The following is a 19720-nucleotide window of genomic DNA, read 5'->3' as shown; positions in this document are numbered from 1 at the left end:
AGGTGAATCACATCGCAGTTATTTTGGCTGCAGTCCTGAAAAGTGATCCGTGTGGCGAGACACTCATTGACACCAGGGGCGTTATCACCGGGGCAGGCGGTCTGGGGCTCGGCAGTCCCGGGAGAAACGTGGGGTCCCTCCCTGTCCTCACACCAACAAACCTTCCCATGCAGCGTTAGAGGAAACAGAATCCCCTTCTCTCTGGCTTCAAGCCTTGCCCACGGGGAAGGTGGCATGCAAGCCTCTTCGAGAAGCAGTAGGAGGGAGCTATGTGTTGAAAATGGGGTGCTCTGGCCCCTTCCTCTCCCTGATTTTTCTCAATCCCATTTCTTTGACCTTGGGAAACAGCCATTTCCAAGCCAAGCCTAGTCTCTTTGCCAAGCGTGCTGTTAAATATTGAGGGAAATGTTCAAAGTGAACAACATATTTATCCTTGTGAGGCAAATGATAGGTTCGCTTCAAACCAAGCCCTATTCTGCTGTGATTTATTCTCATAGTCTATATTCCTTTCTTTTTTAAAAAAGTTATTGAATTCAGGTGATGTATTTTTGACATGATTGATTTTGACCTGAATGTGCCTGAGCTAAATGAATCAACGTTGCCAATTTCCCCTGCCCATGACTGAGGAACAGTCCAGCTGATAAGGGCATTCTTCTTTCACTTGGATGTTAGAGCAGTGGTCCTTGTTTCCAGCAGAGGAGCCAGCTGCATTGTATTAACAGCACGCTGAAATCGTGGCAAAAGCATAGAACAAAACTAGGGGTCTTGCATTTCCTTTGGATTCAGCTTTCACCTGTTCTAAGGCAGTTTATTCCAGGTCAAAAGAGAAACTCAGGTGGACCAATACCGGCAACTTTCATCCCTGCCAGAGCTGCTCCGTCCCCGCACAGCAGCTGCTCAGCCCATGAAGAAGTGCCTCACATTGCCCTTGGGAAACCTCTGCTCCCAGGTTTGGCTTGTGCTCAGGAAAACTCCATACGGAGGAAAAGCTGCTGAGATAACGGTCCTTTGGCAGAAGCGATGTGAGAGAGGAAATAACATGGTCCTCGTGGTGCTTAACCCTTCAGCCTAGCACGTGGACATGGATGCTTACTGTAGCTGGTGCCCTCTGCACTGGAAGGGGCCTGGAGGTGGCTTCGTGGTGGTTGCTGTCCCTGCCAGACAGGTTTCCAGAGGCAGCACCCGTCTCTAGATGCAATGAACAGCAGGTCAGGTGTGTGCGAGGGTGGTCTGGCATCAGTCGGTGAGTAAGAGGAGTGGCCCCGGGACATTTGGTATCTCTAAGGTTTGGGAAGTCAGCGGTGAGTTGCTCAAGGTTTCGTCCAGACTTGCCTGCTCCCAGCTCCCGGCTGCCAGTCCCAGAGGCTGCTCACCAGGAGGGCAGGTGCAGCTCTATTGATTCCTAAATGACAGCTTGAGATCAAGCCTGGCTTTATCCCCGTTGTCTCCTCTGTACGTCTTCAGTGCCAGGTTCATTAAACTGCGAATCCTTATCTCCAGCCACTAACCACGGGGACCGGTGTTTAAGTGGGACCAGCATCCTGCCTGCTGTGCTCACACGGGGTTTCAGGCAGTCCCTGGGGATAGATATATAGGAAACTGATGAAGGCCCAAATAGGATCTGGCCCCAGGAATCACTATCTCCTATATTCCACATTTTGGCAGAAAACTCCTCTTCTTTGTTTCAAGGCAGGTAAGCAAGGACACGAATGTGGACATATTACTTATTCTGTTCACTGTTGCTTCTTCTAACATTAGTATTAAGGAAAACCAACCAACTAAACAACCAAAAAAACAGAGGGCAAAAAGACAGCCAGTGACGGTCACTGCCCGAAGACCTTGGAGCCAAGGCATGTGACCAGAGCAAGCCAACAGCCACAAGACCAAGAAAAGGACCTGCACAGTTCCCAGGCAAGTAGGAACGTTAATTATAACTTGCCACGTGCCCATCCCTTGTCAGCTTGGTAGCTGTTGTTATGGTGAATAAGTAATTACATGAGTGCCTAGAGGCACTGTTCAGGATCCCATAATACCAGAGAAAATCGCTTTCCCACATAGTGCACACAGAGACTGTGTTGCAAGCTTGCTTTGAATCACAGAAAACCCTTTAAAAATAGCTGGGGAAATTCTGTGGAACCTTTAAAGGCTTTGCTCCTCATCTCCTGTTCTCTAAAGTCAAACATTGTCAGAGTGGACCTCCCGATCTCAGCGCTAGCTTGCTGTTTTCCTTTCATCTTTTCTCTGTCTGTGACAACTGAATCTGTATTTACAAGGGACAGAAAAAAAAAAAAAGGGAATTCAGAAACGATCCGGGAGGTGAGGGAACTGTGAGACATACCTGGAAGGCTTGTGATTCTTGTCCTGCCACCAGCAACCACCAAGAAAAGCCTGCCTTCCTTCCCCCCCTCCCATCAGGTATGTACACACACTGATTAAGATCCCACCCGAGGCCTCTCTCCCAGTTTTAATGGCCCAGCCTTCTCAGCCTCTCCTCACACAAAAGATGTTCCAGTCCCTTCGCTGGACTCTCCCCAGTAAGCCTGTGTCTGTTTTCTGCTGGGGAGCCCAGAACTGGCACAGCACTCCAGATACACCATAGGCAACCACAGCAATGAAAAAAGGCATTTTCTGCCGTGCTGTTTCTCAATCCGAGTGTTTCGTATTTCTGGGAACGCTTCCTCTTCCAGACCCTGCTGCAGCCCAGCCAGATGTATTTATATGCAGCTGGACAGAGATGTCAAAGTGTAAATGTAGGTCAGAAGTGTAAATGCTGCTTTAACATCCTTTCATTTCTGTGCTGCCCTCCGGTGCCATGGGACTGACCCCACCCTGGGGTTTATTTTGCCAAGCCAAAATAAAGGCACGGCTCTGCGCATGCCTCAAACATGCCTCATTTTTACCTTTCCTGTCTGCATCCCTACAAGTCCTCTCCGTGAGCCGGAGCTGAGCCCCTGGGGGACTCGATATTGCTTTAGCAGCCATAAATAACCTGCTCGGAGGAGAACAAAGGCGTGGAGGAGCCTGGTGAAGCTGGGCTGTGGGGTGGCTGCAGCTGGCGAGTGGTTATGGGCATGGCCCCAAGGCCTGGCAGGGGACACCTGGCTCAGGGACGGGCTGCCCAGTATTGATGTCACACCAGGGACACGCAGATGCACGTTTGCTTAAACTAATTAACACGACGGAAGCTACCTCCTCATCTGGCTCTGCTGACGGCTGGCGCAAGCTCGTTTTTGTATCAGTTTATTAGCTCTGATAGCTGATCTTATCTAATTGAATTATCTCCCAATGATGACTGTGCTTTGTGTGTGTATTAGGAACGGAGAGAGTAGAAACCCAGCATCACCGGGCTTTTCTCCTCCCAGAAGAAAAGAAAAGCTCACTCTGTTGCTGTTAACTTTGGCAAGGCATTGTTAGGGAATTTGAGGGCCTAGGTTGAAGGTTAATGGCATGAAGATAGGATTAATGGCAACTCAGACCAGGACTCAAGAACCAATATTACAGCTTGTGGACTGAGAATTGAGCTGTTTTCTCAGTGGACGAAAAAAAGACTGATTGAGAAATGGCCACAGTAATAACAACGGGCACAAAGAAGCACAAAGCCCCAGGGTCGGCAGCAGGGAGGTGCCTGGCCGGAGGCACGCTGTGCCGTGCTTGGCGAGGAGCAGCCCCGTGGAGCAGCGTTCTGGCAGATGATGCTCCCAAGCTGGCTGCAGATCTGAAATGGAGGGATGTCAAACCCAGACTGAAAAGAAGAGCAATATCTGAGGCAGAAACAAAGCCCGAAAGCCCTGTGCTGTGTTGTTTAATTTCTCCAAAGTGCTGTGGTTCATTCTCTAGCATGTTCTCTGCTGCAGAAAGCAGGTCCTGAAGGGCTCGGTGCCTCTTTTCTGGTTTGGTTCACCTCAGAAGCAGAGATGTGCTCCACCAGGCCATCCTCGCATTCCTGCTTTCCTCTTTATCTTGTCTGATGTTTAAGAATGTTTATATTTAGCACAGTACTGGAAAGAAAGATGTTTTTCAAAAGCCTGCTTCATGCATGTCTTCTCTATTTCTTTTTTTCCTTTCTCATTTTACTGAACTAAAATTCAACGACAGCTTTTGGATAGAGGATAGCAATATTCCATAAAAACCTGCGAAAGGCAGTAAAGTCACTACAGCCTAGGAATAAGCTGAAGTCACTTGGAGTTGCTGCGAAGCTGGACTCTTCAAACAAAGGGCTGCAAATCCAGGGCAGTTCTGTTGTGATGGGACTGACACAGATATTTGTGGTGCAGAAGTCTCCACTTGAGCCAGTTGTCTGCGATCTCTGTTTTCACTTTGTTATTTTCACATGATTTGCCAGTTCAGGGCGCAGGAGGAACACAGCGTGCCTGCAGGCCTCGTAGCCAACCGGCCCTTGGACTGGGAGCACTGGGAGCAGGTGGGACCACAGGGAGTTGCCCAGCTGGCTTTGCTGACCTCTCTGTAGGTGTTATGAAGTAGTTTGTGTGGCTTCAGTTGGCTTCTACTTGGAGTCCCCTCAAACAGATAGCTTCCCATATGAACTGCTGTGTGCCAGCAGTGCTGGGAGGGAAGATAACAGGTTGTCTTCAGTCTCAAGCTGTTGTCGGAATGAACAACAGGGCCACTGCAGGGTTTCCTTCACCTGCTGAAATACTGGGAGCTGCAGGAGCTCCTCAAAATGAACTGTGGTGAGGGTGTGAAAAAGCTGTGTGAGAACAGAGGCTGCAGTTCTGGCTGGGAAAACAACACCAGGTCCATTCCAGGACCCTTCCTGCTTTCCCTTCCTGCCTTCTCCTAGTCACACTGTGGCATTTTTTCCTTCACAGAGGCAGGCAGGTGAATGGAGCATCTGTTTTCCCTCAGCACAGCCCTCTGCACGCAGTGTTCAGCGCACCCCGGGGCATGGAGGCTGGAGGCTGATGCTGTATCTGCGTGGGGCTGGGGCTCCATTCGCTGCCTGAGTGCCTGCAGCCCGGCCCAGCATTGCTATAGAAACAAGGAGAAGGGAAGAGATGTGCAGGAATCTCAGCAGCTGACCAAAAATAGCTCCTACCTACCCAGCGTGCTGGAGCCATTCACAGCCTGACCTTTCTGCTGGAGCCTCCTGTGTTTTGTGGAGGAGACACAATTAGCTTTGGTGTGGCCCTGTTACGACTCGCCTCTGCAGCCAGCCGCTGTGCTGCCAGCTGGATCCCAGGGCTGGCTGCTTAGGGGGTGGTGAGGGGGGAAAAAGGGACGGATCCCAAGAGAGAGCTGCCCTCTGCAGCCCTCCCCAGCACCAGGCTGGGAGCAATGCAACATCCTCCCAATGGGTCTGGGTATTTCTGTGTGTCTTCACACGTGAGGCCTGTAATGCCGCTCACCCGCTGGCCCTTCTCAGGGCTCCGGGGGAAGTCTGTGGCTCCTGGGCCTCGGCCGGATTCAGGCCTCCCAGGTTGGAGCTCTCCAGGGATTGCAGCCCTCGTGTCACTGGCAAAAAAAATACCTTGGTATTCATTTCTGAGGCAGGCGTCTGACAACTGTGGGATCTGAGAGAGCCGTGTGCTGTTTTCTATTCCTAGGACAGCTTGAGTCATGGGACCTGAGAGACAGAGCCGCATCCTGCATCCCACCGGGGCTTTCCTCCCGTCTAAATCAGCATGACAGGCTGAGGCTCTCTAAGAAAAGAAAGGCAGATCTTTGTCAGTGCCTCTCAGCCGTTCTCCAGCTGCTGCCTTCCATGACGGAGGGACTGGCTCCCTGGCAGTCAGCCCTTCTCCTCCCACCCTCCCACCATGGGGCAAAGCCCCCCAAAACATCACTCCTCTGTCCCCAGGCTGCTCCCGAACCTCCCACAGTCGCTCCTCCAGCTTTACATGCCTCACGAAACTGAGACCTGAGAAACTGCCTATAGACAGCCACTGGATTTAAGACTGATACCCCATAAAGCTGTTTTTTCTTTCTTTTCCTCAGGCTTTCAGAATCAGATGGATTTCTTTATCCGTCAGCACCCATGCCTGCCTCCGGAGGGATTTCTTTAGGCACTGTCAGCTCTCTTCGCCCTTGGCAGGCGGGCACCGTGGCTACAGAAACCTCGCTGCTCCAAGGAGGCAGGTTGGATGCTTCGTTGAAGGGAGACGACCTTTGTTTTGACATATATTTTGCCTCTTAAAATATTCCTTTTTTGTTGTTGTCATTTTTCTCTAGTGATAGGCAAAACTCTCTTCGGGCTTTGGGCTTGTTTTCATTCTCACTGTAAGAGCTGGGAAAATTATGCAATTTTTTTCCAAAAAGAAGTTACTTTATAAGCAGCGGAGGCAAGAACCACTTTCCTTCTCTCGCCCAGCTACGACTGCAATAATCTGTGAGCGAGCAGTGACCGGGGAGCCACAGCAAATGCCCACGGCCATCACAGTGCTCATTGGCAGCTGGCAGCGGGGACAGGCCAGTGCTGTGCCGGGCTTTTTTCTGTGGGAACAGAGCTCTGACATTGGTTATCTCCTGAAAATCCTCGCTGCCAAGCCCTGCCCTGTGCATTGTGAGTGCCACCTTCTTCCTAAGCCAAATACTCTCTGGACATGTTAGAACAAGTTGATGAGAGCTAATGAGGCTGGGCTGATTTATTGAAACTAGCTTGCTTGGTTTTTCTCTCCGTAGCGCAGCTCTAAGCGAGGGATAAAGGCACTGACATCACCGGTGTGAGTCTGATGTAACGCCAGGGAAAGGAGGGGCAAGCACACGCTGTTCAATCAGCTGCTCTGGCTGCAGATTTGCTTGGCATCTCCTATTTGTGTCACTTGTCTCAAAATAGGAACTGCCAGCACTTTGCTAAATGCAGTGGAAATTCCTTTTCTTCCAGTACTGGGGCTCAAAAATCTCCTGGAGCCTCCTCCTCTGCTACGCTGCTTCTGGAGCATCCCACAGATGCGCCTGGGGAAGGTGCACCAGGCAGCTCTGCCCCCCTATCCAGCACCAGCGTGTTACAGGGACCATTTATTTCTTTTTCTCCCCAAGGTGGAGGCTTCCCAGGCTGCTGCCCCGAGCCCTGGACCTCCTCACGCTGCTGCTGCTTCGCCTGCGGTCTGCAAGCACTTGCAGAAGGCCAGGGGCTGAATCCACCACTTTGCAGTCTCTGGCCCAGGCTCCCAGCCAGATCTTTAAGGAAGTAAAAGCGGGGTCTGCAGCTACAGCTATCTGAAGTGCCTCCAAGTTGGCTGCCTGGCAGGTTGTGTAACTTCTATGGCATCTGCAGCAGCCATTCTCCTGGGAATCCTGTGCCTTGAAGTCCCTGACAGAGCCACTCTGACACACGTTCTGCGTAGGTGTTTTCTTTCACCGCTTAATCAGCAAATGGTCGATCTCTTGTTCATGTCCCAGACAAAGCGGGATACAGTCGGACCTAGGCAGGGTCACTGCGGTGACTCGGCCCGGTAGGAACAGAAATGCATTAGAAATTTTCTGCTGCTGGCTGCTGAAGCCACCTTTACACGGTGCACGCTTGGTATGTCAAACAACAGGAATCCAACTCTGTTTGGGGCTTCAGGGGCTGTAGTAAGACATTAAATCAGCTCATAAAGTGGAAAAAAGGGACAGAGAAGGAGTCTTCCTGTAATGAAGACTCCAGTGGAATACTTCATCCTGAAACCTGCTCAGTGCCAGTCCGCGGCAGCAATGACAAAATTTCAATAGGAAAGCAAATGATTTCTACTAGCTTCATCATTAAATAGTGGCACTAAAAGCTGGCTTTACAAATTAGTTGAGTAAAGAGCCTCACAAAGCACTTACTCTGGGAGCTCCCTGCGGTGGCAGGCTGCTGTCCCCAGTACCCCATCCATAAGAGGGATGGAGCAGTCCCACGGCCCTGGGAAAGCTCTGCTTGTCTGCCTTCTTCCTCTTCCTCATGTATTTTCTTCCTCCAAAAGCTGCCGTTGCCTCTCACTCCAACAGCATTGTCCCTGAGACCAAACTGCGCCGTCAGTAAAATTGTTTTAATAAATGATACATTGTGTGCAACCTCATTCTTGTGTGTTCCACATAATGGGGATTGGAACTTAATAAAAAACAAGTTTTCAATGCCTCATGCATTCTTTCTTCGTAGGAATTAGGCTCTTATTTAAAGGGGTTTTTATTTGCTTATTACAAATAGTGCATTCATGCATCGAAGGAAGTTATTCCTTGATTCTCAGCGGGCAGAAATCAACATGGGCTTCTGACTCCAGAGAGCTGTGCTGATTTCCCCCACTGAAGAGATGACCCTTTCTTCCCAGGCAGCTCTGCCTTTCCCTGAACAGCTTCCAAACGATGACTCTACCCACAGATAAAGAAGTTGATACGTGTCACGTCTAACTCCACAGAAAAGGAGGATTTGTGACTCACAAAGGTACTTACTCTTCCTTGGTTTGATGCCTGGCTCGGAAAGGCTCCTCCTGGCTGAACCGGTGCCTCTGTAAGAAAAACATAAACACATGGAGCTCCTGCTGGGGCCTGGGAGTGAGAGGGAGGTGTCCTGCTGTCCAGGTACGGTCTGGGTAAGCTGAACAGGAACACCCAGCGCCCCTCGAGATCACTGTACCTGTCTGAGAAACCCTTGCAGGCTTCTCTTCTCCCCTTTTCCCAATGACACCATGCTTATAGCCACCTCGAATCCCAACCAAGCCCTATTTACAGGGAGGGAGCTAGGGCACATCCATTTAAGGTTTTGGAAAATCTCACATAATTCAAGGGCTGTGGAAGTACCTGAGGAGAGTGAGCAAAGTTCACCAGGAGGACATCCAGGACGCTCACTGCCCCTCGACCTGGGTGGCTGCAGAGCAGCACAGCTGGGGGCAGAACTGCCAGGGAAAGAACCTGTGCAGCCCTTCGAACACTGATTTCCAGGAGCTACAGGTGGGAAACACAAAGTCAAGAGATGCTGCTAGGCAGGCTTCCTTTACTTATTTTGTAAATAAGTAAAATCCTCCCCCACTCCACTAATATTAGCTCTGGTGTGGAGGCTATTACCTGCACTCTTGTTTTAAACTTTTTTTTTTTTTTTTCAGTGTAGCACCTACCATTATGTGGCTGTTCATGCTTTGTTGGGATCATTACTATTTGTGCTTCTGTTTGTTGTTTTATACTTCATTTCCCCCCCCTTTCTTGATTTTTAAATGGTCTTTGGTGAGTTCAGCTAGTGTTCAACTTCATTTATTCCTACAAGTGAAAACCCTGTGTTTAACGCCACGCAGGATTCCTTCCACTTCACGGTCTGGTAATGAGCTCTCTCCAAATTACTCTGCCTTGAGAGTATTCTTGGTAAGGAAATGTGCAACATCTGAATTCACCAAGTATTTTTAAAGTTTGATGCGTTTAAATCTTGGCCTCTGCAGATTTAATCTTCGGTTAAGCTCCTATTTTTATTCAGTCCTATAATCACGCATACTTGAGGGTGATTTATCATTTCCCAGTAAATATGGAGCAAAACATGCTCCCTTCACACCTTTAGGATCTAGGCTGTGATCGGGGTGCCTGCGAGGGACCAGCCCGTGCTGCAGCTCTCACCAGCGGTGCTGCCCCGCGCCGAGCTCAGCCACGCCAGGAACCAGAGCTGCCAAGTGCGATTTCTGGCTGGGGCAACCAGGCAACTTTCAGACATATGTGAAATCTAATTTGAAAATTAGCATTATTGGTCCCAGCATAAGCAGGAGGAGAGAGAACAGGCTTTGCATTTTCTGCTTTATGGGCTTGGAGGTAACGGGAAAATCTTCCAACATATGATCGTTTACCAGAGCCGCAGTCGCAACATCCAACATACTCCAGATTTTTTAAAGCGTTTGTAATAACAATGGTCCAGATCTGTATCTTAGAGAAGCCAAAGAGCGTCTTTCGCTTGGATTCTACTGAGCCATATCCTTAGCAGGCATAAAATGGCCCAGCTCCAAAAAAATTAGCAGAGCTGCAAACATTGACACCAACTAAGGATCTGGCCATATGTGGATTTGGATGAACACTTTGATTTTATATTTTCCAGGCATAGCGCAAAACATTGGCTAATTGGCAACATTTGTATTTAAAAGGCAGTTAAAATAGTAACTGTATTTATACATCCGTGTATAGAAAAATAGATGCAGAGTGGGAGGAGAGAACTCAATGGATGCAATCTTCTGGAATGAAGAAGCTGAAATTCAGTTTTAGGGCAGCAACAGGCTCCCTTTGCAGCCTCCTGTCATTTATTTCCAGCCCATTGCTTTGCAGACCTTAGATTCTTCTCGGGACTGCTTTTGAATTTAGAACAAGTAACGCAGCGACACTAACAGAAAGGCCAAGTGGCTTTTCAGACACGTATTTTTTTATTAACCTGCAGGTCCCCAGCTTTCAGCTAGTTGGTAAGTTGGGACAATTATAAAACTGTTTTGCTGCTCCCTTTTGCACAGAGAATCCAGATGAAGATGAAGTGGAAGCCGTGCAGTGTCAGGAAGGGTGAAATTTCTCTGAAATTTCACACACACGCACACAGACAAACTGCAGAGCAGCAGAAGAAAAGCAAACGCATCTTGGTCCTGCCTCCGAGGGGAACTGGAGTATTGGGAAACCCTACCCCGGGCAGCTGAGCTGGTGGTTTCTTGCCCATTTCCTATTTTTGTTCCTCGATTTATCACTGATGTAGCACAGGAATGAAGTGCCTGGCCCCGAAGTGAAGCCGCAGCGGGACGTTCGCCCGGCCTCCCTGCAAGGGGTGCTGCAGAAGCAGGCAGATCACAGGCGAGGTGGCAAATATTGACTTTAGGTTTGTTTGTGTGAGCCTGATATGAATCCCCACACAAACCCAGCTATTTATCAAGTGAAAAACTATCCCATTATGAGTCCCTTCTCCAGAACCAATATTTGATTTTAATATTATGTGTACAGGCACTTGTAAAATAAACAGCCCTGTTTGCACTGGTATGCAGGCTCTCGCAGACCGCGAGTCAGATACATTGTTCTGCTCTCCTCTCCCCTTCCAGAGCAAGATCATGCAAAACTTTGGGGAAGAGCATAGAAATTGAAACAAAAAGTACAGAGCTGGATTTCAGGGCTGGGAAAGACGTGAAGCTGTTGCCATGGCCTGTGCCGGAGACAACAGTAGATTTAATGAGTTAAATCTTTCCTCAGCTGCCACCTCCGCGTGAAGAGCACTTGTGGCAATAAGATTTCCACTTCGGGGAATGCAGCGCCAAGAACTAAGCAAATTGAAGACAAAAATGATGGCTTAAGGGTGACAATTTCTGTGAACCTTTTCACACCAGCCTCACCACCACTCCACAGAGCTAGTTCAGCACGAGTTGCCTGCTTCCTCCTGAAAAAGCCCTCCCGTGCAGTGCTTGGAAGAGGGCAGCTCTGTGACGCTGCGAGCATTTGCCTCCGTAGATGACCATCCTATGGGATAATTTGGCTCTTAGGGTCTTCTTCTGAGTTCTTTCACAGCTTCATGAATTTGAAATTACCCCTTCGAGCTGATGGATTTGCTTGATGGATTTGCTCTTGGGTAGATCAGGAGCCCAAGGAGAACCTAGGCTGTAATTTTGATTTCTTCCACAGATTGAACTTGCAGTTTATCAGTTGCATCTGCGGGCTACAAAGCTCACTGCAGTCTGGACAGATGGTTTGAAAGATATAAAGGGTATGAGAGGAATAATCCAGCCATATCCTGCTGGACTTAGCATCTCCTCTGTGCCATTCTCGTTTCATGCCCTGGGTCCCTCAGGGGAACTCATCAAGCCCTGTTTGCTTTGACCAGACAAATGTTTCTTTCCAGTAGTTTGAACTGCAGTATTAAGAGGCCTGTTTAATTAAGGTTTCTGCCACTTAAATCAAGCAGAACACCATGCAGAGCACTGAGTAATAGGACCCTGATCTCCACAGCAGCTTTTTTTTCCACCATAAAGAAAAATAAATGGCGTTCATGCAACTCACCAATCTGCTGTGTGCTTTCCAGCAGCGGTCTCTGATGCAAACTGCGAGAGCCTGAGCTCTTGCCTCTTCTGTGCCTGGGACAGCAATGGGGAAGGGGGGACTACGCTGCCTCCTGCACGCTGGGATGAGGCACTTGGAAGTCCTCATGTACGTGCCTGAAAGGCTGGAGCACTGTGTGACGAGGTAAAGTCTTCCCCGCTCCCTAAAATTCCCATTCACCCTGCCAAGCTGAACGTGCTGTCCGTATTCCAGTCCCTGCTTCGATTCTCCTGCTGCAGGGATGGAAGCTCTGCTGGCTGCTACACCAGGTGGCCCTGAGGACGTGACCAAGGCCGCTCTGCTGGTGCTGCAATGGGTCTGCGTTTTGCAGCTGACTTCTTATTTAATTTCTTCTCTTTTGGCTTGAGAGGAATTCTCTTTTCTTGGCTTTCATCTTTCTGGAAAGCAGCAGGTGTTTTCAGTGTCTCTAATTCTGGAGGATAAATATATTTGTTGCTTCACCTGTAGCTACTCCTTAATAGCACTCCTGTTTACATTACGGCTGGGATATGCTCATCTCTGTCTGTCTTTATTTCCAGGTTTCATTCCACTCCCATATGCAAAGCAGAGCCAGTAAATCTCATTTCATCAGGGTGTATTCATAATGAATTCATATCCAAGCCTCTTCACAGACTTTTGGCTTTAATTTATTGCATTTACACCTCCAAATAAGCAACATGTTTTCGTCTTGCACAAGAATAATGTTTTCAGAAGATGTTTGAGCTAGATAGGATAACTGCAGGAGTTCCTAGGAGAACTATTTGGTGAACCAAAGCTGGGCTGTGGATTCCCAGCTGTAACCTTTCTACACCTTGCACATGAAGCCCTTCTCTTTCTTCTGTGCCTATATTTCTTTAGTGTCATGGCATTGTAACTGAAATATTGTTTCTTCCCATGCTCTAGGAAGCAAGTCTCTTTTTTGTGAAGCATTTCCCAGGTCACCGGTATTCAGCTCATGGGCTCCGACTGGTCCTGACTTTTCATTTTTTTTCCCATTGATTTATTTGCAAACTTCAGTATCTCTTTAGCCCGTCTCTGAACAATGTAAGTGGGTCGAGGAGAACTAAACTCTCCAAACACCAGCGTCCTAATTAATGTTCAAAATTAAAGTGCTAATTGTGAAATGGCGTGTGATTCAGCTGCCTCCATTCAAAAGCCTTTTATCAGCATGCTCGAGGCATGCTTTTCCTTTGTTTTGAGGCTGCAAAGGGGGATTGCAGGGACCTTATAAAAACCTGGTAACTGCTCAGTTCGCCTGGGACGCTTTGACGGAGCCACGCTGGGGGCAGCAGCACGTGCTGTGACGCCGCCAGCCTCACTGGGTCAAACACTCCAAGGAGCGATGCTGCTTGGCTTTGAAACCCAAACACCAGGCAGGGAGCTGCTTGCTGCTCCATTGCAGGACTTGGGAATGGTGGGAGAAATGCAATCGCTTTCAAGTGTTAGAAACACAGAGACCGGGGAATTTATGGGTCTCACGTCTTTTGCTAAAGCAGGTCCATTAAGCGGACTGCCACTGGTCCTTTCTTCTTGCACCAGCTAGGCTTGAAGATTGTTTTTCCCAGTGACTCATCAAGCGCTTTGTATCATTTAATGCTTTCAGAGATAAATAATCCATGACATCATCTAACAAAGAAAGCAATTGTAAAAAAAATCAATTGTTCTTGGCACCTATTGTGAGCAGGAAACCTTTGGTGGTGGATATTGAGTTACATTCACTGTTTTAGACATTTTTTTGGCTGATACTTGGTGCCAGAGGATTCCAGAGCATGAAATAATTTCTTGACGTGGTGTGTTAGTCAGGGATATCAGAGACTTCTGCATCAGCAGGACAATATATGGCACTTCGCTGTGAGTCATCAAGCCTGTTCCCAGCTTTGTGCTGTGACTTGTGTGACCTTGCGGAAATCACTCCTCCTTTCTCTGCCAGCCCGGCCCTCACGCAGCTATTTCACCCTTCTGGCTGTTTGTGGCAGGGCCTTCTCTTGCTCGCTGCCCATAAATCATCTAGCTCCGCAGGGCTAACCCTTGTTTGGCACTAGACCTCTTTTATGGGCTTCCAGGGAATACAAACAATAACATCAAGGTACTGAACATCAGCACAGACACAATAGCAACGAGATCTGCCTGAGAAGAGAGATACCTCTTCAGCAAAGCGCTGGTTTGTGAGGTGTTAAATTAGATTAGGCTTTGGAGAATAATGAAGGAAATCCAAAGTATCAGGGGTCCTTTCCAGCACCTTACACTGCCCTCCCCCTGCACCGCTGTCTCTGCACAAAGGAGCTGGTCTTTGGATCATCCTGGTTCAAAATGCCCCCTCCTCTATAGCAAATTCCAGGAACTCAGAGAGACCTCAGTGTTCATAAATCAGAAATATCCCCAAAATACATCCTTAAAGAACAGCCTCTCCCCCCCAGCCCGTCGCTTGCTCCCTTGGACAAAGCAGCAGCCGCTTCCTGGGAGTTTTGGCACAAGCTCGCCTTGCCCTGGCACTGCAGGACTTTGCTTACATTCATTAGTGCTCCATTGCATTTGCATAAGCAATGTCTCAACAAGCATGGCCCTTTATCACTGTGATTCATGGAAATGACACAGTGGATGGTTGTGCTAACTTCGCCTTGAAATTAGGATGATTTATTCATTAGGAGGGTTTGTTATGAAGTCATTGCCATTGCTGTTGTCTCTGCATACAATTAGAAACAAGGGTGCTATGAGAGGTACAGGGTAGGATGAAAGTCTCCTGGGGGGCCTCCCTTGTCTGTGCTCTTCAAAGTGTGCAAGTAGAGGGCAGGAGAAGAGCAAAGCACGGCTCGGATACACTGACAAAACTTCAGGGCACTGAGCAGATCATTATGAATTCTTGTGCTATCCGCTCTAATCGCATTAGTCGTGATGGATTCTGGTGGTGTCCGTGCTGTAATTTCCATTGCTGGTCGGCACTAGTCCACTTAACGTCCACTTTCTGTGGAGTGTTTCCAAGCAATTAGTATTCTCTTCTTTTATCCGAGGGGTCATGGGTTACAGTATGCTACTGAGGAGGACGGGCTGGAAGGAGAGGGAGGGGGGCCAGCACCTCCATCCACAGGGAAAGAGAATAAACCATGGCTCAGCTCACTACAGAGAGACCGGGTGCTGCCTTCCCACCTGCTGAGCCCTGCAGAGCGACCTGTAGGATCACACCTTACCCTTCTCAGATGAAATCCTAACTCCATCTTCTAGTTTCTCTTCAAGACTGCTGTGGGAGAAAGATCTCACAGCAACACAGTGCAAGGGGCTTATTCCCATGCCTGTAGCTGAAATGCCCCCTTGCTTCTCTGAATTCACATTGTGCCTTCAGTAACACACCTGTCGTGGATGATGTTTGCAAGTTGATCACTTATCCACTCCTAGGAGTCATGGGGTGATGCACACACTTCTATTTATACCCCAAAGACATTAGAAAAACATGTCCTGATCTGCACCTCCAGCTCCCAGAGGGGTGATCAGGCACCCACCGCACCCTCAGCAATACCTGAAAATGCCAAGCTGTTATCCAAGTCTGAAAATAATTAGCCGGCCCACATGTTGCAGGTTTTTCCTTACTTTTGGAGCTTGAGCTGCTGCTACATCTGCTCCCCAGATGCTGCAGGGTGCTGGGGAGAGGACAGGCTCCCTGGAGACAGCCATGGTGTGTCTCAGGGAGGTGAAGAGACGGATATTTGGTGCTGCTTCTCAGCAGAAACTGCCCTGGGAAAAGGTCAGGAATGTCAATTAAACAGGAAAAAAAAAAAGAGAGCAGGAGAATTACGCACACTTTCTCTGATCACTGCCTTCGTGTATCTTTCCTTCAGGCCCTGGCCCACAATTGATGTGCCACATGCACCCATCAGCATCCCAGAGCACGGCGCAAGCACTCCCATGCTGAGCAGGGCTCCCACCAGGCTCCCACCCCCATCCACGTAAGGACAGAAAACTCTGCTTTCAGGGATGGGGCTGGCACAGAGGGAGGGATGGCAGGGGGCAGGCCAGCTTTCAGATCGCTCTTCTGCCCCTAGGAACTTCCTATGAGCATCACCAAGTTGCCTGCGTGCTGCTGGCAGGGGTTCAAGCCAAGGCAGAAAGTAGGATGCTGCAGTTCTCTGTGTGGTCTCACGTAGCTGGGGCTGAAGGAAGACTGTCATATAATCATGTTTCAAGAGACTTTATCTGAGACATCGGCTACTGCCTCCACAGGGGAGCCCCATCCTGGCCTCTCCTGGACCCCTGGAAGAACATTGTGCCACCAACTTTTGATAGCGCTTTCTGAACCGAAAGGAACAGCTTGCCCGGAATATTTTAAAACCTCGATGCCCATGGAGCATTTGAACCTAGATGCTCTTTGCATCCTCTTGTTCAGTAATAAATTGTGTTGCTCTTCCAAATGCTCAGTCTGTTCTGGGGACAAAGCGTGAGCAGGGCCATCCGAACGCAGCCTGACCTCCTCGTGCATCGAAACACATTTATTTCTCTCCCGAGGTATGGGTACGAGAAAGTGACTTATGCAAGAGGAAATCAATAGAGCTCATCAAAACTGGAGCAATGGGTGGGGAAAATCCAAATATTTTGAACTTAATTGGTTGGTGCCTGTTTTTTAAAATTTATGTTCTAGATTAACACTTCAAAATTTCCTCTGAATTACTCTGATAAATTCCCACAAATTAGGAAGACTTGGGACCACTGAAAAGTTGTTGCTTGAAAGGTGTTTCAATAGCAGCATAATGTCAATATGAGATACGTGATGTCTGTATCATGCAGCACAGCTTCCACCCTTATGGAAATAGCAGCAGAACACTGACCTGCTCACCTCGACTTTTCCCGAGTGGAAGCTCCATTTCCATTTTTCCCATGAAATATTCTGGGTTTCATAATGAAGTGGCACTTTGTAACAGAAAACGTCGAGCAGTTCTTGAGAACAAAGGCCCGTGTGACCCCCTCCTTCCTCAGCAGCACTCCCCGGGGGTACTTTTACACCCACGACCACCTCTGCAGCCCCTGGTGCCGCGCTGGCAGCCTGCAGCAGCCTCCAACACTGATCCCAGGCGGATCACCGGGCAGATCCATAAAAAGCTCTCTGGCAATCCAACAGATGAGAGTACATTTCTTTCAGAGAAGAGCTCTACAGGATGCTTAAAAATATTTTGTGCTCGACTCAGTGTGCTAATTGGCAGGGCTTCAGCTGCTGGCCCGGCTCTGGCAGCAGCTCCAGGGCAGAGCAGCGAGCGGCTCTCCCCGCGCTTGCAAAAACCCCGAGTGCAAACCATTTCCATGCTCTCTCCTCTCTCTTTGGCAGGACAGTTTGCTTCTTTTTCGCTCACGTGAATCCCTCTGGCGCTGCCGGGGGAGGCACACTGCCTCCTCGAGCCATGGAGCTTTCTCACAGATGGGGCCAGGGAGCTCAGCCTGCCCGAAAGCAGCTCCAGGAAGCTCAGCTCGGCTCCCACTGGGCTGCAGCTGCTCCATCAAGTGCTGGCCTCATGCTCCAGGCTTACAGTGAAGACAGACTGCATATACCACGTGCGTTGCAGGAGATACATCAAGTGGCCATGCGGTGGAGTTTCCTTGGGAACCCATCTTCCACCTGTGCAGAAACCCTCACAGCTCTCCCTGTATTAATTGCTATTTTTTCCCTGACCTCTCTAGCAAAGCGCAGTGTATTTCCTGAGAAGTTCACAGAGCCAGTGAACGGAGCTGATTCTCATACCCACACTCTCAGCCTTGTCCATCCACAGCCCCCGGGACAGCTCATCCAGCCACATCTCCCTGCGAAGAGCCCCTCACCCACCAAACCATTCTGCAACTCCCTTTGCAAACTGCAGTGCAATTACATTTTTTCCCCCCGGTGAACTCTGCTCCTGTTTAATGCCACTACGTGTTGTAACAGAAATAAGCAACGTTTCTAGGCATCTGTCAGATGATGTTGCCAGCAGGTACCACAAATATTTTAGACATAAAGCAGCAACACAAGGAACAAGGTTACCTAAAATTGCCGTTAAACCATATGGAAGCAAACAGTCAAAATTGCCTTGCAATCCACAGAGCAAAATAATCAATGTCACTTGAATGCGACTGAACTGTACGAGGGCCTTTGTCATATTTGGTTTGTGTACAGGATTATATTGGAAATTGATCCTGTTTCTTTAAGCAAATAGGCTTTGTTTGTTTAAATTACATAGATTTTTTTTTGGTATATCCTTCCCCTAATTTGAGAGATGAAAGTACAGATATGAAAGACTGGCTTTTCTCAAAGGTACTACAAAATTCCTCCAGTAATCCCCATTAGCGGGGAAAAAACAGGACCAAGAGCTCAGGCATTCTGACCACAGAATTCAGGAGTTAGGGATGGTTATTTAAATATTTCCATACCTAGAAATGCAGAGAACCCATAGGTGTGTTTCTCACAGGCAACTCTAGGAGTTAAAGATCTAACTGTCCTTAAAAGCATTTTATCACCAGGGCAATCAGGCACCACCCAACAAAATTTTTCTGGCAGAGGATGAGCCAGGGAGGCGGCTTGATGCTGAGACCTTAAGAAGAAGCCTGCTATAGCCATGAGACTCCACTGTCCTCTGTGGTTCCCCTCCAAAACTCACTGATGGCCTGGAGAGAAATACCAGGCTCTGAGCCCAAAACTGAGTGAAGTTACCATGTGACTGGATTGGCTGGTTTGTGTGAAGCGATGCAGGCGTGGGAAACTGATTTTTTTTCGCCTCCTCTTCTCTGTTCTTTCCTAAGAGAAAAAAAATTGAATTTGTGCCCCTCCAGGCACTTCGTAACATATATGTAAGCCACCAATGTGGTGATCTGAAGGTAGAGGACGATGTGCTCCCTTTTCCATTTTTCTTGGGATGTTGTGCCAAGGCATCCCATGAAGAACTGCACCTTGAGAAAGTTTTATCCAGACAGGACTTCCTCTGATCTCTTTACTCTGCTCTAACGTAGGAGGCAGCTTAGGATCGGAGCTGGGACAAGCAAAGCAGATCACACCCTAGGGGTGGACAATCCCAATGGGTTATTTTGCCACAGTGCCTCTGGAAGAAGGTTTGTTCCCCCCTTTCTCTTCCCTTCTACACCCTACACAGACAGCACAGCAAGGTCAGTGCCTTGAGGCCACACAGGGACATGGCCACCAGGGCTGTAGCCAGCAGCAACTGCAGGACGCGCTCCTCTCATCAGCGAGTCCTGGTGAGTTGAGAAAGTGACGCCGGGGGAAGCACCTTATTGTGTCTTCTTGGCAGCCCTCTAATCTATAGGTGCTGTCAGAAGAAATGAAATAAACCTGCTTACTACAGATTGGCCTGTCTTTCTTTACTGCATCTCCGGGTGATGGATGAGTGCTACTTGTGATCTTTGAGAAGCAGCTGTAACTTTCAGAGGTCTAACTAAAGCCAGGAGCTGTAATTGCTGCGTTGCTTCATTGACAGGGCAACCAAGAAGCAATAATCATTACCCCCTGCAAAGGTTAACTCCTTCGTATCTCTGCAGAAGGATGAGAGAGAGTCAGGAACAGAGCTGTTCCTGGGTGTAATTTCAGCAGATAAGCCCTGCAGCAAGGCTGATGCCTTCAGATTTCGGAAAAACAGACAGGTGCCCCCCTCCTGGGTGCCTCACCCCATGGGTGAGGCCTCTCCAAGGACACAGAGCCTGCTGCTGCCCCTCCAACTGGCTTCCTGGCATCTCGCTGCCTCCTACTGATGGGCTGCCGAGGAGAGGGATGGAGTGGTTCTGGTCCTGCACATCAGAGCGGCTGCAAAGC

This window comes from Cygnus atratus, chromosome 22, assembly GCF_013377495.2.
Source record: "Cygnus atratus isolate AKBS03 ecotype Queensland, Australia chromosome 22, CAtr_DNAZoo_HiC_assembly, whole genome shotgun sequence".
NCBI lineage: Eukaryota > Metazoa > Chordata > Aves > Anseriformes > Anatidae > Cygnus > Cygnus atratus.
The sequence above is the reverse complement of the archived record's forward strand: the minus strand, read 5'-3'. Positions refer to the sequence as shown.